Source organism: Pongo abelii, chromosome 8, assembly GCF_028885655.2.
Source record: "Pongo abelii isolate AG06213 chromosome 8, NHGRI_mPonAbe1-v2.0_pri, whole genome shotgun sequence".
In the NCBI taxonomy this organism is placed as follows: Eukaryota; Metazoa; Chordata; class Mammalia; order Primates; family Hominidae; genus Pongo; species Pongo abelii.
The window spans coordinates 10,767,427-10,792,361 of record NC_071993.2 but is presented as its reverse complement, the minus strand read 5'-3'; the positions used below and the strand labels follow the sequence as shown (position 1 = coordinate 10,792,361).

The 24,935-nt window shown below is 38.7% G+C and overlaps 1 long non-coding RNA gene across 2 annotated transcripts in view; it reads left to right on the top strand.

The window, feature by feature from the left end:
• Window positions 1-4,246, top strand: part of LOC103891586 (uncharacterized) — a 134,878-nt gene extending 130,632 nt beyond the window's left edge. For both annotated transcript variants that reach the window (XR_010141478.1, XR_010141479.1), the window contains one exon: window positions 3,580-4,246. This is a non-coding gene — a long non-coding RNA (uncharacterized LOC103891586). The remainder of the gene's footprint in view (window positions 1-3,579) is intronic.
• The last annotated feature ends 20,689 nt before the right edge of the window (window positions 4,247-24,935 follow it).

Genomic DNA, 24,935 nt, shown 5'->3' with positions numbered 1-24,935 from the left:
GTATGAACTAGAAAATTCACCAATGCCCAAGATGGATTCCATCCTCACTCCTCATAATGAGAGGAGAGATTTGAAGCAAGAAGATAAGGAGGGGAGGGAGAAGGATGAGATTCTTGCTTTTGAGAGTTTTACGGGATAGGTAATTGCTAAAGGAAAATAACCTACATGGCACTCATTGGCAATTACTCACTTTGAAATTCCTTTAAATATTGCAATACTGAGGGCATTTTAGACTTGATAACATAAATATTTTATTAAAGAGAAAACAATTGACTGACTAACCTTATTGGAAGAAGATTCCCTCATTATGGAAACAGTGACAAATTATTTGTATACGGGGCACGATCGCTTTAATATGCTCCTGTTTCTTTATGAAATTGAGGGATTAGTTGGATCAAGAAAAACAAAGGAGCAAAAACCATTATTATCAGGCTCTTGAGGTAGCTAGTATTAAATGAAGTAATTTGAACAGCATTTCTACAACAAGGGTCTAGGTAGCTTCTGTTTGATTTTTCCAATAATCAGAAGTCAAACAATTGTGAAGCATTTTTCTGGTGAACATTTATTATTTTAACGACCCCAGTTATGCAGATGTGTTTATGAGTTCAACTCTGGGTAAGTGGTTACAAATGCCCTTCAAACCAAAGAGAAAGCTCTTTCATCGCACTTGTAGTTTCTGTAATTCTAAAAAAGACCTAGACATTCTCTCTGTGTTATCCAGGCAAGATGTCCACAGTCTTAGAACATAAATTCCAGATAAAAACCACCAAGACTGTGAAGATCAAATTCTATCAGGCCAGTTAAAATGTTGAATACTTGACCCAAAAAAGAAGAGACAAGAGCTACATAGAATAGACTCACACATTCAGTTTAACAATATAGAATGTATTTTATTAGGTTTGACTTCCTGAAGATGCCTTTCTGTATGCCAGAAAATTAGGAAAAAAGTGCAGAAAAACAGGCTTAAAATACTTTGATGATAAAACATATTTATAAAAGTTAGCAAATTGGCCAAGATTTTGGTTTCCTAGAAGATGGATGCAGGAGGTTGTTTATAAATTCTGCAGATCTGGTCTTAGATCCAGCACATGTATAGATTTATGTTGACTTATCTTAATGTAGACAAAGCATACTCATTACATTGCTTAATGGATGATAGTACCCATAAAAATGTCAATATTATCCTTGGATTTCAGATATGAAATGTAAGGTAATCTACAAAAGTGGAAATGTGGTTAGAACAGAAATGATGAAGTGATTGTACGATAGTTTAAGACAGAACAAATATTTCAACACTCTCAAGGCCATGAAGAGCAGGGGATTCGGACAAATCAATGGGCAAGAAGGGACCACAATGATCCTAGTGGTCCACAAGCTAACCATGTATTAGGGTTTTTTTTTGAGACTCAATATTTGGATTTTAGAAAAGACTGCATCAGACAGGAATTTTTAAGTAACCATTCTCAACAGGGGAATAGTGACAATAGCTTCAAGGTTGATATTTTATGGGCCAAGCGTGGAATTATGTTTGCTACTTTCCTCTCTGTCTTATAGTGGGATGTTAAGGTTGCAACCAAAAATCACAGGAGCTGTAACTTTTCTTTCATTTTACAACTCAGCGTAAACCTGAATAAAAGTAAAAGTTAATAACAGGGCAAAGCAAGCCTTAATAAAATTCAACAGATCCTTCTGGATACATGTACTTCTTGGTGATTATTATTTGGTTATGAAATAGCTCAACATATTAAAAAGACATAAAGCATATTATAATGAACATCTTGTATCCCCAACTGGACTTAAGAAATAAAATATCATGAATACAATGGAAAACCTTGTGGGATGCTCCTGGAATATATTCTCCTTCCCAAATCCTTGGGCCCCTCCTTAATAACATATGTATGTAGATCCTTAATGCATGTGTAGTATTGTTTGGTATATACTTAAACTTTATATAATTGGATTAATATTACATGCATTCTTTTTTTCTTATTCAACATTGTGTTGTGGGAATTAGTCATGTTGCTAACTTTGCCTCTACTTCATTTTTTAATTTTGTAACTTAAAAAGAAAACAGCTTTATTGAGATACAATTCACGTACCATACAACTCACCCATTTAAAGTATTGGGCTGGTGCAAAAGCAATTATGGTTTTTGCCATTACTTTTAATGGCAGATATATATATACTTTTAAAAATATATATACTTTTAGTGTATGCATAAGGTTACGCAACCATCACCACAATCTAATTTTAGGACATCTTCATTACTCCCAAAAAGAAAACAGGCACCCAGCAACAATTACTCTCACTATCCCTTTTCTCCAGCAAATCATAAGCTACCAGCCACTCATCTACTTTTTTTTCTGTGTCGTTATGTGTATTGCGAACAGTTCAAATAAATGGACATATGCATTATTTGGCCTTTTGTGTCTGACTTCTTCTTTAATTTAACAAAATTTTTTCAAGGTTCAACCATGCTGTAGCCTCTACCAATCTGCTGAATAATATTCTGCCATATGAATATACAACATTTAATTTATCCATTCATCCTTTGATGAATATTTGGATGGTTTCCACTTTTTGGCCATTATGAACAATGCTGCTATTAACATTAATGTATAAGTTTTTTGTGTGGACACATGTTTTCATTTCTTTTAGGTACATACCTAGGAGTGGAATTGCTGGGTCAGATGGTGACTCTGTGTTAAGTATTTTGAGGAATGCTAAAACTTTTTCCAAAGTGGTTGCATCATTTTACTTTTTTTAGTAAGCAATGTATGACAGTTCTATCTTCCCCACATTCTTGCACACATTTCTCATTTTCTGTCTTTTTCATGATAGCCATCCTAGAGAGTATGAAGTTGTATCTCATTGCAGTGCTATTTTATCTTTTCATGCGGTATACTATTTCATTTTGTGAAAAATTCATTCTCTTCTTAATAAATGCTTAGGCTGTTTCAATTTTTTGCTCCTATAATTCAAGATGTATACTTTTACATGGGTCTCTCTAAAATGTAGAATTAGAATTGGAATTTCTGGGTTATAGAGTATGCATATCTTTAATTTTATGAAAAATTATGGAAAATATTTTTTAACTAACATTTTAAGTAAAATGGGAAGATTTACTACTTTGGAAGCAAGATGAAGAGCAAAAGTTTAAATGTGCTTAATGAAAATAACTTTGATTCTGTTATTAATATTAAGATGTCTTACGCTTTGCATGCCATTTCTACCCAAGTCAATGCTCATGATAATTTCAACTGGGGCCTTTTTGTTCTGCTTTATTTGTTTTATTTTTCTTTTTAATTTCCCTCGATTGTCTCAAATGGGGCTGTAATGAAATACTACGAAGAGACAGGTCGAACTTTGCACTGTCCTCTATCATTCCCTGGATGTGAGACCAGCATCTGCGGAGCATCAGATAGTCTGAACGTTTCCTGATGGTTGCAATGTGATTGGCATTCCCGGAGCAAAGCCCTAGTCCATCCATACAGAATGAGCAGATTATGGCGGGTGGATATCCTGGCTGCGCTGTCTCGGGAATCTATCTAAATGGCCACTTAAATCATTCCCCTGCAGAGATCGATGTGAAGGTGGCAGAAGTGAGCAGAGGAACAGCCGCACTCCAGGGGAATCCGAATGTAGCCTCTCAGGCATCGCTCTGTCCTCGAAAGCAAGTGGGCACAATCGGACATTTTCAGTTTACCTACACTGCACGCGGGTCCTTCTGCAGTGTTGGGATGTCTGTCTCCAGAAACCAGTATTTTGGGAACTCCAGAGATATCTGGGGTCCTGGGAATTCACTTGCCTCTTCCAGATGCATGAGGGAATCATTGAATCACTCCAGATCCAACTGAAAATCTACTGTTTTTTGCAAGTCTATTATGACACAGAGGTAATGTCAGTGAATTTAAGCTGTTGTCTAAGATAAGCTGTGTTGTCTCTGGTACCACATCCCTTTCTATGAGATGTATCCCTAAGATATATCTGTATGTAAAACATATAACAAGAGTTTTGGGAATGATCCAACCCATTTTGTCACCCCACAGGAAACAGTTGGCAATATTAACTTGAGTACTGTAATACTGACCTGAGTATGGTAATGTTGACCTGAGTTTGGTAATATTGACCTGAGTATATATAAAAGAGAAAACACAGCCCGCTATCTAATTACAATTTCTGACCTCTGCAACAGAATAAAGGACCTATGTTTTTACCCTGAGATGCTCAAGGCAAATGCATTCAGCAAATGTAGTTGCGTTTTGTTTATAAGATCATTTAGATAACAAAAGCCATTTTTGGCTATGAAGAGTATGTAAATGTGTGCTCGGTTATCTATGACAATCGCAACTTTCACCAGCATGAAAAAATGAGAGGATAATGGTTTCTTTAGACACAGTACCTGTTTCAAAAGGGAATAGATGGGAAATCAGTTTTCTTCTAGCAGCTGAAAATCCAGGACTGAAATCTTCAGCAAAGTTACAATATACCATAAGGAAAGGTGAGCAACACATAACATTTCAATACAGTGGCTCTCAGGAGGGGAGGAGAGCGGTAATAGCCGACAGCATGGTCTGTAAGCGGTGCACCCCTCCTCGTCATTTCGCTTATTTAACCCAATGGAATGCAGCTATAGTAATACTTTTGAGAAGATCAAATTTCCAAAAAGCTTGCTCTAATATTTTGGGATAATCATGACATTTAAAGATGTCTTCCTTCGGGCTGCTGGGTACCATGGTCAATCATCTTGGATATTAAGAAACAAAATTACCAAACCATAAAATATTCTTCAACAAGCAGTAAGAGAAAATCAAAATATACACCTGACCCATTTAAGCTACAGACCATTGCTTCCAGAACACGGTCTATCATGATATAGAGCTGAGAGGAAAGGCTATAGACTTGCATGGTTCAATGTGATGCCATGTAATAGTTGTTGCTGTTATTCTTTCGCTTTGGCTGATGGGGAAATTGTACTTTCTTTTACCTACTGCAACCCTTCCTGTCCACTTTTAGGAAACTAGTGAGTGATAAGTATGTATGAAAGAGCATTTTTGATACCAGACGCTGAGCTGAGTCTGGCATATGGACTGGGATGTATCAAAGATGATCTCTTACTTCAAGGACTTCATAGCCTCGTAAAGACGGACAGACATATGATGAAAGGAAGTGCTTCAGGGAGCTACGTTAATGACTATCCAGGGATACTGATACGGGTTCCCTGGGGTTTTTAGGATGGATGCTGGATGTTGATATAGAAGAGGCCACATCCAAGAGCTGAGTCCTGGGCTTCAGGTAGATCACGTCAACATGGGGATGAGGTGCTACTGTGCCTGGGCAGTGGGTTTTTGCTTTACATTGCTGCAAGGTGGTGGGTAGTGGATAAAATCGTATACTTTAATATACCCTGAGGATAGCACAACTGGAAATTTCTTGAAGGGTAAAAAAATTTGTACATGAAGTTTGGAGTTAAACACATCTGTAGTTGAATTCTAACTCCATCACTAATTCAGTGTCTGAAGGAAGTGGATCAAGATGCAGGTACTTTTCTCTCCCATAACAATGGATTGGTCCTAAGCAGCTCACCTCTTTCACAGAGCAGTGACCATGATTCAGTTAAATGGCAAACTAGTGTTTTCTAAACTGCGATGACAGGCCCATGGAATCTTTTTGGAATAGCAGGTTTATTTAGTGGTAAGGCCATTAAAACATTTTGAAACCGTAAATGATGATGTTTATCATGGAAGACAAAAATGCACACAAAGTTTTAAAAGAAATATTTTTTCTTGCCTGATTTTGGGGACTATTTCTCCAAGGCCCGGGGATATGCTCCATCATGTCACAGAGGAAAAGTTTGAAAAGTGCTGTCCACAGAGGCACCATGTAAAATGCAGAGCGCTGTCCAAATGGTGCTGTTAATGATCTGTCATCATTTATTGATAAGTCATCTAAGTCCTTACTAAGCAAGAGCTGCCCTTTGGCTGTGGAACAATGGCTCTGGAATTTGGTGACTATCTATTATCCGCATTGATGTTTGCATTTGCAAATTGTCTTTCATTTATCAGAAAGACCCAGGAGAGTTGAGATCAAATCTAAAATGGCTTTTATGTAAAGGCAGGGAGGGTGTCCATACCCACATGTGGAGCGGGTGGGCAGTGGGTTCAAAGGACAGGAAATCGCAAGGATCAGAAAGTTTTCTTACAGCAGGTGATGCTTCAGCAAAGTCCTGAAGCAGGTGTAGGGTTGAGACTGGAGGAGGAATGGGGAAACAGGAGTTTGACGCAAAGGGAGTCAAGGAAACAGGAACCAGGAGGATAGGGGCAAGGGCTAGGCTGTGAGTTATGTAAGGCAGAGCAGTTAACTTAGACCCTGGTTATCATGCTCAGAAATCAGAATTAAGTCCAAGGAAAGGAGGAGTATGTGACCCTATTTATAATGTCACAGAGATATTAGATGGCAGGAAATGCAATGTATCCTTCAGTTCATCATCCCTCATGCTAATGAGTAGGCTTGCAGGGGAGTGGCATGACCAGGCTGTGTGAGGTCCAACGCTCATCAAAGGGCAGGGAGAGATCATTAGCGTGGGGCAAACCGTTCACCCTTCTGGGCTTCATTTCTTCACTCTCAGCACAAAATTTTGCAGCTAACTTAATGCCAAGCCAAGCTGCAGTATTAGAGAAAGGCTCTTGGCAAATAAAATGCCATGCAAATTCCACAGAATGATGTGGCACCTCAGTGGCACCTGTTCTTAGTCAGAACATCCTGGGTCAGTATTTCATCACAGCTTGTCATAAATATTCCATGAAACGAAACTCAGGAAGTAATACTAGACTTGGATAAATATTCCAGCCTCGGAAGTCTTTGCAGTCATTTTCAAAACATGTAATCCATTTCTTAATTATGCATGAAGGTGGATGTGACTGCCATCATATTTAACACTACCAAGTGTTGTAGCAATGGAACAGAATGAGACATGGTTAAGCAGTGAGGGGCAAAGTAAGGGGCTGAGAAACGACGTGCAAAAAACCAAGTTAAGCTTGATGGACGTGACAAATGATGAACCAATGTTTAACGAGAGATTTGTGGATGAGCATCAATTAGCCGTGGCTTTCGTTGAAATGGATTTGTTGATTTCCATTTGTCCCAGGCACATACTCCGCCTTTGTTCGTGGATGTTTACTGATTAGTCCTTGGGGAAATTGTGAAGTAGGTGAACTTTGGTTTTGATGGTTTTCTACCTTCCTTTCTGTCCCCATTCCAGACTCTACTCTTTGTAGCTTTTTATCTGTAGGTGCTCAGACCACTTAGATGATCTCAGATGCCCTGTCTCATAGGGGAAACACAGACCAACACATGCCTAGTAACTGCCTAGTATCTGCCCATATTAGATCTTACCTGAAAACCTCAATGGAGAATGAGATGTCAAGTTCTCCAGTGTCCTAGCCCAAAAGATTAGGATTAGTGCATCTGGAAAGGTTAATACTCTTCATCACTTCAGAGTAAACTGAAGCCACAGGAAGTTAGCATCCTGATGTCAGTCTCAGCCAGCCAGGCACAAAACCAGAACGAGTTACCCTATGTCATGCTTTCATGGAATCACAAAATGGAGTTGCTTCTATACAGGGAAGAGGGTTTTAGACAGGAATATCTTCTTTGCCTTCAATCATTTGTCAATCCCAAAAGAAACTTATTGAGTGCCTGTTCCCCATGAGGCTCTTTGTAGGCACAGGAGATGTACAGTGAACAGGACAGTCTCCCTGCACTCTGGAAGCTTATCATCCATCCACTAATCAATCAAATTTATTTTTTATTTTTTTGAGACAAAGTCTTGCTCTGTCACCTAGGCTGAAGTGCGGTGGTGCAATGATGGCTCCCTGCAGCCTTGAACTTCTGGGCTCAAGTGATTTTCCTGCCTCAGCCTCCTGAGTAGCTGGGGCTACAGGTGCGTGCTACCATACCTGGCTAATTTTTCTATTTTTTGGTAGAGACTAGGTCTTACTATGTTGCCAAGGCTGGTCACAAACTCCTAGGCTCAAGTGATCTTCCCAGCTCAGCCTCACAAAGTGCTGGGATTACAGGAATGAACCACCGCGCCCAGTCACAAATACTTTCTTAATCACAATTATGACAAAGGTTTAAAAGTAAATCATGAGCAGTGGCTCTCTTCTAAGGCTGGCCTATGTGAGCAGGGTGGAGTATAGAATTGCCAACAACCCAGCCATCCCCTGAAAGTGAAGATGCTTCTCCCTGAAACATGTATTCATCAAGGGGGGATTCCACAGAACTCAACAAGGGGGGATTCAATCTTGCCAACCGACAGCATCTCATCTCCCCTGAACAAGCAAGCTACATGGCGCCCTACTGTCCTGAAAGCATCCATGTTCTTTCAAAAGAGGCCAATATCCCCAGGAGATCATTCAGAACCCTGGCAGGATATTTTCGTTTTTGGTTTGTTTTCACAGCTGCTGGGAGAGAGGAGCTTTCTCTCAGTGTATCAGCTAAATTTTCCACACAGTGCCCTGACATACAGTTGTCCCACTTCATCCGCCTGTCACTGAGATTTTCAAGATGATGTGAAAAAGTTGAACCCCATCTGACATTTTCTAAGTCACTGCTGATTTGCTGACATTCTCCCAGTTGTCTGGGTGGCAACTGTGAACTGCTCCAAAGTGCATTTGCCAGAAGACCCCGCTGTGTGCAAGGAAGCCCAGGATGTGGGGGAGACACTTTAGACACTGGTGGGGCTAAAATAGGGCTTTTGTTTCATTTTTGAAGCAAACCACCTCAGAAAAGAGATCCATGGACATCACTTGCTACACAGATGGCTGGCAGCTTCCTATACCTCGCCCAGGCTGATCCTGCCTCAGACAAAATCATGGAAGCAGATGAAGATGAGTCTATCAGCTGCTTTTGTGCCAGAGGATATTGAGTCACAGGGCTTGGTTCACTGTGACGTGCCTGCTGGGCTCAACTGCAGTGAAAACCAGACCTGTAAGAATCGAGCTGACACTACTCTGTCTCCAGGAAGAAGCTCTGAAGTGCAAACACACACACACACACAAACACACACACACACACATGAACACACACTGTGCAGTTTCCTAATTCAATCTAAAATGTAAGTGCTTTGCTGTTTAAAAGGACCTTGCTATCTTGATAAGAAAAACTAATGAGATGCCCTTTCCAGAGCTGGTCACACAATAGTCCTAGTGACAAGGACCCCTATCAAGAAATAAAGCAGAAGATAAATGAGATTTTTCTAATATCCATTTCACCCATTGTTCACCAGTGTCAGGCAGTACAGATTCTATTTATCACGTGGTAGCAGACAGGAGACATGATTCTGTAAAGAAAGCCTCAATTGCAGCCTCATGTTTTCAGCCACAGGTAAACCTCTTTTGTCAGCTGGTAGAAAACAAAGGCACGGCTTGGGTTTGGGGGTGCTGGGGATCCAGGACAGGATGATGTCCTTAATCTTGCATTTTTACCTTAGGGCTATGATAACATCCAAGAAATTAACTTTTGGAAGACAGGGGAGAAAGAGATTATTTCTGACTGACTAATGTAATGGGTTACGATTTATAACCCACTAAATTGTAACTGTGTCAAAAGTTCAACATGCAAATGGAAGTTAAGAAATTGCCACTTAAGACTGTCACAATTTAAAATTTTCAGAGGCCACGTTAAGACATAAAGTAAAATAGTGATGTTCACTTTCAGGTTGAGGAGAAGGCTGGGTAGGTTCATAGGAAACTCCTGTTGTCCTCTTCCCTAGAAAGAACTCTACAGAGGTCAATATTTAGATGTTCTTCTATAACATCCGTTATAAATGAAAGAGTGTTAGACTAAAGAATCAGATCTAAACCTGGGAAATATTTACAATTCTGTGGTCCAACTTTTCGAAAATTTACCTGCATTAATCCATTCTCACACTGCTATAAGGACATACCTGAGACTGGGTAATTTATAAAGGAAAGAGGCTTAATGGACTCACAGTTCCACAAGGCTGGGGAGGCCTCACAACCATGGTAGAAGGCAAAGGTGGAGCAAAGGCACGTCTTACATGGCGGTAGGCAAGAGAGCATGTGCAGGGGAACTGCGCTTTATAGAACCATCAAATCTTGTGAGACTTACTCACCACCAAGAGAACAGCATGAGAAAAACTTGTCTCCATGATTCAACTATCTCCAACTGGGTCCCTCCCATGATACATGGGGGTTGTGGGAGCTACAGTTCAAGATGAGATTTGGGTGGGGACAGAGTCAAACCCTATCACTACCTTTACAAGAACTACATCATTGACAGAAACCTGACCCTGCCAAGGGCTTGCTCCAGCAAAATGTTTAAACACATGTTTGTCCTCTTCTGGCTCTGTTCAGCATGATGGGGAGTGTAGCCATGTGACAGTTAAAACATTTAAAAATATTTTACATTTCAACAGAACTTTCTTATCTGCAGAACTCAAAGGGCTGAGCCAGCTGCAATTCTCCCAACTGCTGTTTACCACAGACACAGATGAGGAATGTCCTTGTTCTCTGAGAAGAGGCTGGCTGAGAGGCAATCCATGTGGAGTGGCAACACTGGGGTCAGATGGCAGGCCAGGCCTGCAGATATCAACACACAGCCTCCACCACTGGCTGCTGGTGCAACCCAAGGAGTGGGCAGGGCTCCACCTGCACCCACTGCTGTCCACAGATCCGTTGGGAAAAAGAATCATTTTGAGCCAATATCAACGTACTCTTCTGGGAACTTTTACTATTCATTCCTTTTGCTATTTTCAGGGGAAGCATGCATTTTAAAAATAAGTGTTTTCTCTCCAAAATTCCTCCTTATTTTCATATTATGAGTGCCCCGTAACATTTGCAGAGATAAGCAAGGAGGGAAGGAGGCAAGGAAAATGCGGCTATCTTCTTACAGATTTTCTGTTTCAAAAGAGCTAAAGCACATGCATGGAAGATTCATTTGCATTTCAATAAACATTTTCTCTCTGGAGTTGCTTCATTTTTCCTCTTGCTCCTTGCTAAAAAGACATCCTCCTCGTCAGGCTGTGACATCACTGTTTAATGCAGGCGACCGTGCCACACTCTGTGCCTGCTGGGTAATATGAACTTTAAGCTAACCAGCCTGCCTTTGGGACTGTGCTGGAGAAGTGATTCAGAGAGAGTATGATGGTTGGTGTGACCTGTCTGGAATCCCTTTTGATTTACCATTACAGTGACAAACTACTGGGCAGGCAATAAATGTGTAAAGTGGGGAAGAATTTGCCTCAGATAGTAGAAAATCCAGTAATCTTGGGACTATTACAAATATCCTTGCAAAAGCAAAAGGACCTGGCCCTCTCTGCTCTTCATGCTATATCTGGCAAGCTTCCTGTCTTCCTTTCCCCCAGGATGGTCTTGTGTTTTGAATGAATGAATGAATCCATTTCTTGACTATCTTCCACCAGGTCTTCACTCACTAGGCACTCAGAATCAGGAATAGAAGCAGTGCCCTTTATCTCAAGGGTCCATGATCTAGTTTGGAAGCTTACTAAAATCAGCATAAGAATGATATAATAGCAAAAGATGAAGAGTGCATTGAGAGAAAAAGGAGGGGGAATTAATGCAACCTAAGAGTTACCTAGTTGAATTTTCATGTTTGTTTTTGTCCATTTTTAATGTAAACATGATGGGGTGTGGGATGAGAAACACAAGAGCAAACTGAGTTAATCAATGATAAATTTGTTTTAAAACCTCCATAGGCCGGGCACAGTGGATCCCTCCTGAAATCCCAGCATTTTGGGAGGCTGAGGTGGGCAGATTTCTTGAGGTCAGGAGTTCGAGACCAGCCTGGCCAACATGGTGAAACCTTGTCTCTATTAAAATTACAAAAATTAGCTGGGTGTGGTGGCAGGCTCCTGTAATCCCAGCTACTTGGGAGGCTGAGACAGGAGAATCACTTGAACCCAGGAGGCAAAAATTGCAGTGAGCAGAGACCCCGCCATTGCACTCCAGTCTGGGCAAGAAGAGCAAAACTTCATCTCAAAAAAACAAAACAAAACAAAACAAAACAAAACAAAAAAAACCTTTGTAGAAATACACCCATAAGGGGAAGAAAAACAATACTTAGTACATTCTAGACACCATGCCAAGTAAAGAGATACATTATGAAGTTTACCTCCTGAGCACAGCTGGACAAAGTACTGCGTGATTTCCACTTTACAGATACAGAAACAGAGACTAAGTCACGTGCCAAAGGTTGCATTAGGAAGTGGAGCCATAGAATGTAAACCTTGGTTTGCCTGTACATGCCCATAATTATTCCCACAACCATATGCTGCCTTCTAAATAAAAATATGGTTATTGTTGTTGATGAGTTCAGACTGCGGGAAGCTGATCAAATTTTATAGTTATCCAGAATGGTCAGTAAGATAGGACTGACTGACATACCAGACGTTCTCAACAGCATAGGTTATGCTGTTCAGAGATTTGCAAACTTTCCTTCTTCCTTAAAGACGGTTTATCATACTCATGTCATTGACTTATAGCTGGTATGGATCTCTTTGGCCCTCAAAGCCAAGCAGATGGGATGAGGTGACAGGCAATGTGGAGGGAAACAAAGAAGGCCAATGGAGTTTCTATCCATTGTCGTAACTGGGCCAATGCAGCCATGCGATGAAGAGCAGTGGACGATGACAAATAAAACCAAGGATTTTGTCATGCTAAGTCACAGAAATATTTTTTCTTTCTTTCCTTTGTTCTTTTTTGAAAATAGTATGAGAATGCTAACAAGGTGAACAGATTTATGTGTCAAATTTCATTTTAACATCCATCCATCCATTCAACAAATATTTACTGAGTGCCTACACGCTGGTCTTGGAAATTCAGAGATATAAGAAATGATTTCTGTCCTCAAGAAACTCACAAGACTATAAAGTAGGACCACTGTGCAAACAAGCCATTACAGAATCAGACCATTATTGAAGAAGATAAGATTCCAAAGGAAGGGCAGAGCAAAGACCTAAATCTCACCTGGTGGTGGGAGGAGGGGAAAGAGGATATTGGAGAAGGCTCACAAGGAGGGCATAACAATTGGGAAAGTCTTGACGCATGATTAAGAGATTTGAGTAGAGAAGGGAGTAGTGCTTGGGAGAAGGATCCCAGACAGCAGGAACAACAGCATGAAAAAGGCAGAGGAGAAGGAGAATAATGTTTTCACAGCATTGCAAAACTGACTGAAGCCAAGCCTTTACTCAACATCCAATATTGTCAAAACATTATTAGAGGCTCACAGATGCAAAGATAGGACAGGGTTTTCATCCTTGGTGTGTTTAATATATCACTGGTGAAACAGATATATACATAACTAAAGACATAAAGAATAGTGTTAAGTAGGACTGGATGTAGCATACTGAGAATGCAGAAGAAAGGGGAATTCATTAAGGGATTGGGAAAGGCTTTTTGGAGGAGATGACATTTGAAATGGGGCTTGAACCGTGTGCCAGCTTTTGTCAACAGGTAGTATTAGATGAAGGCATTGCAGGTAGCAGGAAGACACACAAGGACAGGAAGGTGTGACCTCCTCCAGGAATGGAGACTGTTTCTATGGGTTGGAGCATAGCATGCAGAGAAAGAATAATAATGAATGGTGCTGGCCATGTGAATTTCATCTCCTCCTTCAGTCTCCCTTTCATTGACGGTCCCTAGTGAGTCTTGTTTGCTTTGTAAGATGACAGGCAGGGCCTCACAATGAAATATAATTCTTGGAAAATTAATTGCCAAAATAAAACAGGATTATTTTAAAATTTGGTAATTATCTGCCCCAATAAGAGCCTACACGAAACATAAAAAAGACATTATTAGATGTTGATCAGGGATTTCCCTGACTTCTTTCATCATCTCAACAATGTTTCTGAAGGATTTTAAAGATATATATCAGGGCAATTAAAATTTACTTATTTCAAAGTCATTTAGGAAGCATAGTTGGAACAAAGTCCAAGTAGAGATGGTTAAAACAAGTGAATTTAATATTTGCATCAGTGCTTTGTGAGGACAGATATCTCCTCCAACGTTTATAAAATTTCCTTATTAATTCTTTTACTTAATATTTTAAAATATAGAAACATTTTCAAAGAGGCATAAGTCCTGCAAATTGCAACCACTATTTTAGTATTCAAAGGGGAAAATCTCATGGGCTCCAGTGCAGTTTGCAGCATAATCCAGATTGGAAAATAATTTCTTTTGTCGTAATTGATAGCACCATAAGCCATAAGCTGACAATAATACTAGCTATTAAAAATACTCAAGACACTCAGGGTATTTAATTACTTAGAAAAACTTTCACCACGTCAATGCCAATCACACAATGCGGAACAATTGCACATATTTCTAGGACATATTTTATTTTCTTATGATTATACAGTGGTTGCCAGAATCTTATATTAAAAGCTCTCTTCTGGGTTTTTTTTTAAAGAAAGAATAAAACCAACAATAACATTGAATCACAGAGGAAGAAATATTAATTAAACAAATGTGACAACTGGATAGTGAATGAACAGAAAATGTGGTCTGTACAGGGCTCCTCTGATTGGGGATCTACTGGAGCTCTGTTTCATTGACTTTTATAATGAGATTTCTACTTTTTCAGTCAGGGTGAGGTGGAAAATCTTGATAGGAGACTGACATTTCATTTCAGTCCACATAGGAATCCACTCTTCATGGTCTAGAAGAGAGTTCTGCATTTGGTGAAGACATTTGGTCTAAAAAGAGTAGAAAACTTAGTCCTTTGCCAACAGTTACTGCCTTGCCCTGAATCAGATTTCATGATTTAGGCACCTGTTGTGGCTAATGACTTGTGCTCCTCATACACTTAGAATAGGATGTCCTTTAGTAAGCACCCACATCTAAAACATGATGTTTCATGCTACCAATGGGTGCCCTCCAAAATAAGTTAGATAACAGGATTTGTCTCTACATAGGTGTTTCTTTACAATGTTTCCTTTTCATTCATGTCTCAAAAAAAGAATGTGCAACTCATTTATTCGTGAGAGCTGTGATCTTCCAGCAGATACTGTATGGACTAGTTCACAGTTCCGCACTCTGATTATCCCACAATGTGACCATTTATTTCCCCACTGTTCATGAATGAATGAATGAATGAATGAATGAATGGATGGATGGATGGATAAGTGAATGAGTGGGTTCATGTAGGAATTATTAATAAATGACATGTTTGTTGGTGAGGATAAGCATGAACTTGGAGCAAGCTGAGGATACTTCAGCAGAACTTGGGATACAGAAACCAAAAGGACTCATGAATTTTTTTAAACCCATGCCCTTTAGTAATAATTGTCAAGGATGCTCAACTGGGGGCATTAATGTGTATGCACAAAAGACAGCGTGGTGGGTGCTGTTTTATTTCCTGTACCAAAGAGACACTGGCAGCATTGTTCACAATATGAAATGATGCTCCACTCTGTCCACGTCAGTATCCCCAATTGAAGTGAGTATCTCTCAAGATTCTTTTTTGATGAACTATTCATCCACTGAACTCAAGGGAAGATATATATCCATATGTAATAAACCTATGATTTTTCTTTTCTTCTGTCAGAGAGGTACAATTTTAACTATCACTGAACCTTGTAAATATAATGCTTGTTTTTAAGGACCTCAGACATTCTACTTAACCCCTATTCAGATGTGGAATTTAGTGCAGCTGCAACAAGTAAGATTTTGATGAGAAGGACCAAACAGGGCTGACAATGCTTGATTCATGTTAACTTGAGAAGAGCAGAGATCCTACAACAAGTTCAAATCATCTGCGACCCCGTGTCACATTGAAAGTTGAGTTCAGAATTTTTCAGGTGACCACTGGGATCCTGTGCCTGCCAAGGAAGAATATGGTTTTAGCCCAGTCACATTTGCTGGAAAGTCCCCATTTTGAGGTATGGAAGTGATGACATATCAGAGTTTGAAAAGCATTGTATTCTCGAATTTTTGAATGATGGCTACCAGGCTTTTTCCTCATCTCCTGTTACTAGAGCCAGGGCTGATGTGAAAAGTTTCCCCTGCCTCTGAGCAAGACACAACCTCAAATACAATGGCTGCAAGATGCAATTCTGTCTGGGAGGCTAAGGAAGACAGTACAGTGCAGAGAAAATTGCAGTGGCCTAAGTTCTAGGATCTAGAGAGATGGAGGTTCTAGTTATAATCTTGTTACGAGATAAATATGTTGCTTTTAGCTGAATGTCTCTGTGCCTGGGAGTCTGGGACACTAAGGTATGTTTTGTGTGGGACATAGTAAATCCCTTCAGGATGTAGATTGCAAAATATTTGCGGATTTTGCTCCAACATTTTTAGCTTTCCCTTAATAATGTACCAGAGTCGATTACTCACATGATGTAATGGAAAACAAGTCTAGCTGTGTTGGAAGACTGGTTACTAATGCAAACACAATTACCTAAGAGCTGTGTGACCATGAGATTTCTCTGAATTCAAGGTCCCTCATATATATAATTGCCATGAAATCTAAAAATCTAAAGTACTTTCTACCTGGAAAATCTGGCTTGCTGGTTTTATTTATGTGTCTCATTCACATAATCCCTAGGAAGAGATACGTTTAAAAACTTGTATCTTAATATGAAAATAGTTTTTGTTTCTGTTAATCCTAATAATTTCATTATCACACTTGCAAATGTCTCATAATTCTAGGTTTTCAGAATTTGGTGAACCCCTCCCCTTCATAATCTCGCTTACAGATCATCTTCACATGGAAGGTCTCATTGACAGTGGAAATACTTATATTATTGACCCCGTGATGTTAGGGTAAAACTCGTAAGCAATAAGGATTTCCATGTTCTCAGAAATTAGAGAGAAACTGACTATTGGGCATCCATGGGAGGGATTCTTGCTAGTCTACTTGGATATGAATTCTATGTTTGTATGTGGAGATGGCTGGGGAAATTGAAAATGCCATTTATTTCCATAGTATTTTCCCCATTTCAATCGCACAATGCAGTGAACACACAATTATTGTGTTGTAGCTCACTGACTTCTTCTGAAATGATATATTCTGCTCTAGCACAGAGCATTAACATAACAGGAATGTGAATCTGATTTTATTGCTGAACTCCAGGCTACTTTACAGGTAGAGAGAAAAATGTTAATATATGCAGCAGAAGGTATTTTAAATAAATATCTGTCATATATAGTTAAACTCGTGTTAATTATGGCTCAATCAGAAGAGAACAGAGAGGAAGGTATTTATTGTGGGTTAAAAAGCCAAATATTAGCTTTGTTACAAAGTAAGTCAAAGGAAGTAGCAATTACATATTGTTTTGATCATGCAGAGAATTCTTTAAAACAGATAATTTCTTGTGTATATATTATTGATCAGAAGGGAATAATTCAAATAAAAACTTTTGACTAAATGGCTATGAAAATGGCATTTCGGAAGAGTTCAAAATTCATTCCTTAAGTTATTTGATATATTTCTTAAGGGAAAAATGTTTTTGCCCAATAATCTTTTCTTCATGATATTTATCACATGTATTTCTGTTTAGATAGAACCAAATGGGTTCAGGGAAAGAAGGAAAGACTTACGTAACTGGGTAACAGGCATTCTTTAGAAAACATGAGTTGTCAGTAATTACATTATCACAGTTGCCACACCAAGCACTAAGGAAGTGGCATTTGGAGGTCACAGGAACAGTCTCTTTAATAATTGAGTGACTACCATGTTTTGGAGAGAATTTGAAATAAAGCCTAAAAACCTTTTCAGAGGCATGGAGGATCACTTCCCTCACAGCCATTATTTTAAATTCTGCTGATTATTTAGAGACAACTTGAACATGCTTATTTTTGATGTTGTTACTTGAGGAGAGCTGATGGAAAAAGTAAAGAAACATGTATCTATATACTTGAATTTACATACATTCATTCCCTTTCTACACATATTTTTTAAACACAAAGATTTTATATAACATTTGGGGCTTAATTAAAGATAGCCACTCCCTACCCAAGAGGCGTACAATTGATCTAGAGTTAAAGTAATAAAACATGAAAGAAAAATTCAAGGAGGTAAGCCTACAATGATTTATGATCAGAAAGTGGAATGACCTCCTAGAAAAATAATTGATAAACTGGTACATGGAAACTTTCCACAGAAAAAGGAAAGTGGGCTTGGAACAATTTATCTGATATGTTGGAGAACTGGACTTTAATAGGGATTTCTTTTTGCAGGAAGTGAGATGATTTTTAAACTATTTACATGTAAGTTGTTAAAAATTTACAGGATAATAAATGAATTAAAGAGCTAATTTCTTAGGGGGCAACTGGACAAATGACATGCTAACTCAGTCATGGGCTGAATCATCCCTACTTCTAGGGATGCAGTAGAATTATCTGTCCCTGCCCCTGGAGTATGAGGGTAGCTCTGTCACTTGCTTTGAGAAATGAAATGTAAGCAGAGGTGATGCATAGCACTTGTGGGATTTAATTGCTGGTTTGCCACTCTTTGTCCATCTCTTCTGCTGTGTGGCCTCCAGGGAGTCTGTGCTATATGGGTCATGTAACCTGGAGGGCTGAGCCAAAACAGGGAGGACTGCTGCCCCGCAGAATCACCTTGACCCACAGCAGACTTTGGCTGGTAAGAAATGAACTTCTTGGCCATCCTGGTGAACATGGGGAAACCCTGTCTCTACTGAATATACAAAAAATCAGCCAGGCATGGTGGCACTTGCCTGTAGTCCCAGCTACTCGGGAGGCTGAGACAGGAGAATCGCTTGAACCCGGGAGGTGGAGGTTGCAGTGAGCCGAGATCATGCCACTGCACTCCAGCCTGGGTGATAGAGTGACACTCCATTTCAAAAAAAAAAAAAAAAAAAAAAAAAAAGAAATGAGCTTCTATTGCGTTAAACCTCTAAGAATTTGGGGATGTTTAGCATTATTGCATAACCTAGCTTACCCTGATTAGAAAGCAAAATACAAAGGAATATTTGCACTGTACACCAAAATATATACAATATTTATTTGCCAATTGTATATAAGCTAATTTAGATAAAGGCAATTCTGCAGCTGATGTGTTAGCTACTTGCAAAACATGAGAATCAGCTGAAACACTACTAAAAGTGGTGTAAGATGCCTAGTGGGAAATTAATATACAAAATAAACTTCCTATATAAAACCAACAATTAGTATAAAGGTGTGATAGAAGAGAAGGGCCTATTTCTAGGCATACCCCCAATTTAGAATATACCTAGGAAAAATATTAATGAGATATATGCAAAATACATATAAAGAAAATTTTAAAGCATGAATAAGTAACTCAAAGAAAACTTGAAGAAATAAAAAATGTACTATGTTCATGGATAGAAAAACATAGCATCATATAGGTTTAAGAATCTTACATGAATTTGTAAATTTCATGTAAGTCAATTAAAGTATCAAGACAAGCTTATTCTAGAGCACATATAGTAAAGTAAAAAGTAAGAATTCCAGGAAAATCTAGGAAAGCAGACTACTTGGAAACAAGTAAGCTCTAACACTTAATAAAATATATAATAAAACTATAATAATTTAAAATAAGTAATTCCAGTGGTTGAATAGGCAGGATATAATTAAACATGTTAGAAATTTAGACATAAACCCAAATACATACAAATATTTAATATATGACAAAACAGTATTTTGGTCCTATATTAAAATATACGTATTAATTTGAAAATATGTAATATTCATTAAATAATAATTATCACAAAAAATGTACCTGTACCTCACTTGTTACAGGAATATAAACAGTAGAAGGGTCAAATTTTTGAAGGTTAAAGTAAAATCATTAAAATACTATAACAAACAGACATACTCAATAATCTCAAAGTACAAAAGGTCTTTCTAAGGTGATACATAGCTCAGAAGATTTAAAAGATATTTTACTCAGGTAAAAATATTCATTTTCTATGTGACAAAAAAGTGACAAAATAAAAAAGTCAATGACAAACTATAAAAATATTTGCAAATCATGTCAGTTACATTTAATATAAAAATCTTTATAAATCAATATAAACACCAACAATCCAATAGGCACATGAGCAATGGATACAAACAGTTGGAAATGGAAACACCCAAAAAGATACCAGGCAAGAGAAAGAGAAATGCAAACAAACAGCATACTGAGATATTACTCCCAGAGACTAGCAGAGATCAGAACCATAGCCTGTAAGCAGCGTTGATGAGAATATAGGGAAATAAGGACTTGCTTGCATTTCTGGTGGTGCAACTGATGAAATCTTTGTGGGGACAATCTGGCAATGTCCATGTTTAAAAAAGTGTCCATATTCTTCAAACTATTAGTTTAACTTTTATAAATTTGTCTTACAGATACACTCACAGGATGGTGAAATGAGTAAGGTCTAAGCATAGTCCAAAAGCCCATTTCCATAATAATGAATAATAATGATGATGGTAATGATCATAGTAATAATATTGAAAAATAACTTCAATGCCCATCAAGAGAATACTGGTTTAAGGAAAGTTATGGACATTCATACAATGGAATTCTATGCAGCCTTTATAAAAAATGAGGCATTTCTGTATTTACTGATACAAAGTGAGCTGCAAGATGTAACATTAACTGTGAAATGTAAAGCCCAGATTCAGAACAGTTGGCATCTTATGCAAATATTGATATACATATTCGTAGCTGTGTGTGTGCACAGTTATTTTGGAAATTTATCCTAGAGCCTTGGTGATCACCATTGCCTCCAGGGATAGGAATTGGAATACTAGGTTCAGAGAAAAGAAGAGGACCTACCTTTCTACCTCCTGAATTTTATACTATGTGTTTTTATCATCTATTAAAATAACAAATATTTTCTAAAAGAAAGACTAGCAAACACGGACAAACAAAAAGAAGATTTTGAGATGTTATGAAGCGGGCTGGTTTCCTAAGTGTGTTAACAATTCTAACAGAATTCTAACAAAAAAATTCGATCTTGAGGGTTTATTGTTCACAATGATCTAATTGTCAGATGACAGAGCATTCCTCTGCCTTCACCTTTTCCAGTAGGTCTAGATTACCTACTTTTTCATGTAGAAGCTTATACGTGTGTGTGTCTGTTCGTGTGTGTATGAAATTAGAAATAGAGTTATGCTTGGACAATATTGACAACATGAAGCTTCTAGAAATAGTAAGCTGTGAACGTCAAAGGAGTCACTGCATGACTCAAGTGATTACATACGAGGTGAGGCAATGGATTTAAAACCCAAGCCACCCTTCTGGCTCCCCAACCCTTTGCATCTGTGTCTCTATGAGGGATTCCTTACTCCAGTGTGTGGAAGTTTTAGATCAGATTTACATCTAGAAGTGAATTCAGAAATCACAGCTTCTCTAGTTTTAGTGATGAGATTATAGCCTAAAGCATTTTGGCATTTGAAAATACAGTAGAAGAGGAGGCTTGGGATGAGGATGGGTCACTTTGAGGGAGCAAAGAGAGCAAATAAGGACACCTGCTGTGTGCTGGACATTGGGCTAAGCCTTTCACAGGCCTCTCGTTTATTTTTCACAACACTAATTAGTATGTATTATTCATATCACTTTACGCTTGAAGAAACTGCAGCTCCAAAAAATGTAGCCTCGCAGCTGGTTAGAGGTGAACCAAGTTCCCAGCCTACCTCTTGTAAATTGCCCTGCACCAGAGGTTTGGTCATTAACTGGTATCTCTGCTCAATACTTTTCCCATTTTCTTATCTCACATTTTTTAGAACCTAATTTTTCCATTGTGAGTAGAATCTCATGTATGCTAGGGAAATTTTTCCTGCTAAGAACTCAGACAAGGAGCTCAAAGTCAAATGCGGACGCTCTTCCAAAGAAGAAAACGTCCAGTGGGTGGTCCACTAAAATCACCGCTCATTCACATTTTAGGAATTAACAGCTTCCCCATCTTTCCCTCAAATACAGTAAGGTTTTATGTTTCCTATTTCTTAAGCACCGGAAGTAGTGTTACTGTCAAATTTTAAGTCATTTCTCAACAGAATGGCTGGTGGTGGGATGAAATGTTCTTCATCCCTGCTCCTTGAGGACTTCTGGAATTTTCTCAAGCTAATATTTTTCAAACTGTCATGACCTCTAGAGAAAGCTCTGAAGTGTAGTTTCTGGGTTGGAGATGGAAGGTTAGTTCCAAGCCCTTCAGGTCACCTCCATGCCTGCACAGAAGAGTTTCAGGTTCAAATGACAATTTCCAAATACATGTGCATGGTTTTGAACTAGCGTTTTCTTTAGCCCTGGTTTAGTTTGTTCAGACTCACCATGAGTTTGGCTTTGTTTCTAATGAGGAAAGGTGCCTCTGTTAATTCTAAAGTCTTCCATTTAGAAACAGAGTTCCAAATGTCAGGCTGAGTCTGGAAGTGATTACTCATAGGAATAAAACATGATCGGTATGTTTGAATGAATGTTCACATCTGTGTTTTTTATTAAAGAAATTCAGTGAGAGGAGTTTTAACGTCGCACTACAGTTGAGAATCTTAAGGTGTATAACATTGGCAATTCCAAATTAGAGCTCCCCTGGCAACTGTCACTCTATGACATCACATTTTATCTAATGAGGCATAAAAATGTACATTGTGCACTCCGCAGCTCCTTCATGTGCATGCGGAATGAGAGTTAAGGGGAGATTGGGAGCCATCTCTTTGAATTCTTAGCTGTAATGTTTCACCTATGCAGTTTTCTTTATTTGCAGCTATATTTTCCACTTCTCATAATTCAGTAATTCCAAGGCATTGCGGACCCTATAAGTGCCATACAGATATTGGTTAATTCCTCCTCCTATTCCATCCATCCCACTGCCATTAATTTCTCTTCCAATCTCTAAGACCTTCTGGGGCTCTTAATAGTATCTATGTTTATGCTTGTCCAAAATGCACTCGTTTTATGAGCTGTTGGTTTAGTGGCTACAAAATGTTTTACAGCATCTAGTGACAATCGCTACCCAGTGGGTCTGGTTTCAACTGTAGTCACTAGAGTCCTATTAATCTAATGAGGAAAGGTCCTTCATGATTTTGGCTTCTTTCTGCAGCGAGGGGACTAGAGATAGAGATTAGATAGAGATCCCAGTGGCCTCTGATCCAGATGGTGGGTGTAAGGATTACCTCTCTGCTCAGATGACACAGCATTCCTTGCCTAAGACTTAGCACAACCCCCAACGAAGAAAAGAAAAAGTCAGTAAAGATCGTGGACTGTTGGACGGTCTTCACAACTGCTAACTCTGAGTTTCAGAAAGTAGCTCTGGTGCTTGCAGATGCCCTTCCATTCAAAATGTGAACTGAACAAACATTAATTCCTTAATCCCTTCCCCCAGACAAAGCCACACAGATGGGCTGATTAAAATCATAGGTCTGTGTTAAAGGAAAATTATTGCATTAGAGGAAGCATTTGGGGAAAGTGGGCGATGGGTTGAGAAAAAAATAACAAACAAAAGCAGATGGAGTGTCTTGCTTGGCAAGATATTACTCCATTATTCTTTTATTATCTAACTTCTGAAGTGGGAGAATGCAGAATAATAGGAGGTACAAATTTTTCCATAATAAAACATCAGGTAAAACTCCTTTAGGAGCAAGACATCTAATAGGTCTAATAGGCTATTGTTTAATTGCTTCACAAAAGCAAGCTTTTTTTTTGGTCTTCAGCCATGCTTCGCAACGGTTTGCTAGGCAAAAACTACTACATAACATGACATCATGTGCAATGTGTCCATATTCCTAAAACAAATGCCTCCAATTAGTATTTTGAAATGGAGTGCACTGGGTACTCCAACATCCTCGCCGGGAAACAGTTCACTGGAAGAGTTCTGCTATCTTTAAGCACACTGGGTCTTTTGTCAGAGAGATTGTTATTCCTGAAGTATCTCAGTTTATGTAGCCCAAAAAGAATGTAGCTCAAGTAATAATGATTTTGCAGGTGGAAGAAAGCATGATAGACTTTATCTAAGATGATATAAAGGGAGGCTTAATAAAATTTAAGCAAGTGAAAATTTTAAAAGAGGTTAAAAATAGTTTGCAGATTTTCTATAGAATATAAGTCCCCAACAGGACAAAGCAAATACAATCACTCATCCAGTAAGCTGGGCTTCAAGAATAGGGGTGCATTTTGTGAGCACAATTTTCTTCCAAACTATGGGAAAAAAAAATCTTAACTTGAAGCTATTTTCAGGGGATAGGGAAATTAACCTGGGAAAGAGGACAGACAAGTACAGCAAGGAGTGTTCAGGGCAGAGGCCCAAAGTTAGGGTGCAGAAGTTTGGGGCAATTCCTCACTTTATGCTCTGGATGAAGTTTTACCTGATGTTTTATTATGGAAAAATCTGTACCTCCTAGAAGTACAGCACCAAGGAGTATTCAGGGCAGAGGCCCAAAGTTAGGGCACAGAAGTTTGGGAATCTCCTGGTTCAGGAACCAGGAGATTCTACATGAATGAACTCTCTAGGGAGAATGGAATACCCTGTCTTTCTATCACAGTCTATTAATACAATTGGATTAGCAATGTGGGCCCTCTCTTCTCTTCAGAAGCTTTGAGGTGTTAAATTTAGAAAGTTCCCCTTATTTATAGTCAGGATCCTTTTCTTTCTAGCCACAAATCGATGGGAAGGTGGCCTGATAAACAGGAAAGTCTTTTTTTAATTTATTTTTATTTTTTAAAATTTTTAAATTATACTTTAAGTTCTAGGGTACATGTGCACAACGTGCAGGTTTGTTACATATGTATACATGGGCCATGTTGGTGTGCTGCATTTATTGCAGCACTATTCACAATAGCAAAGACTTGGAACCAACCCAAATGTCCATCAGTGATAGACTGGATCAAGAAAATGTGGCACATATACACCATGGAATACTATGCAGCCATAAAAAAGGATGAGGTCATGTCCTTTGTAGGGACATGGATGAAGCAGGAAAGTCTTATAGTCA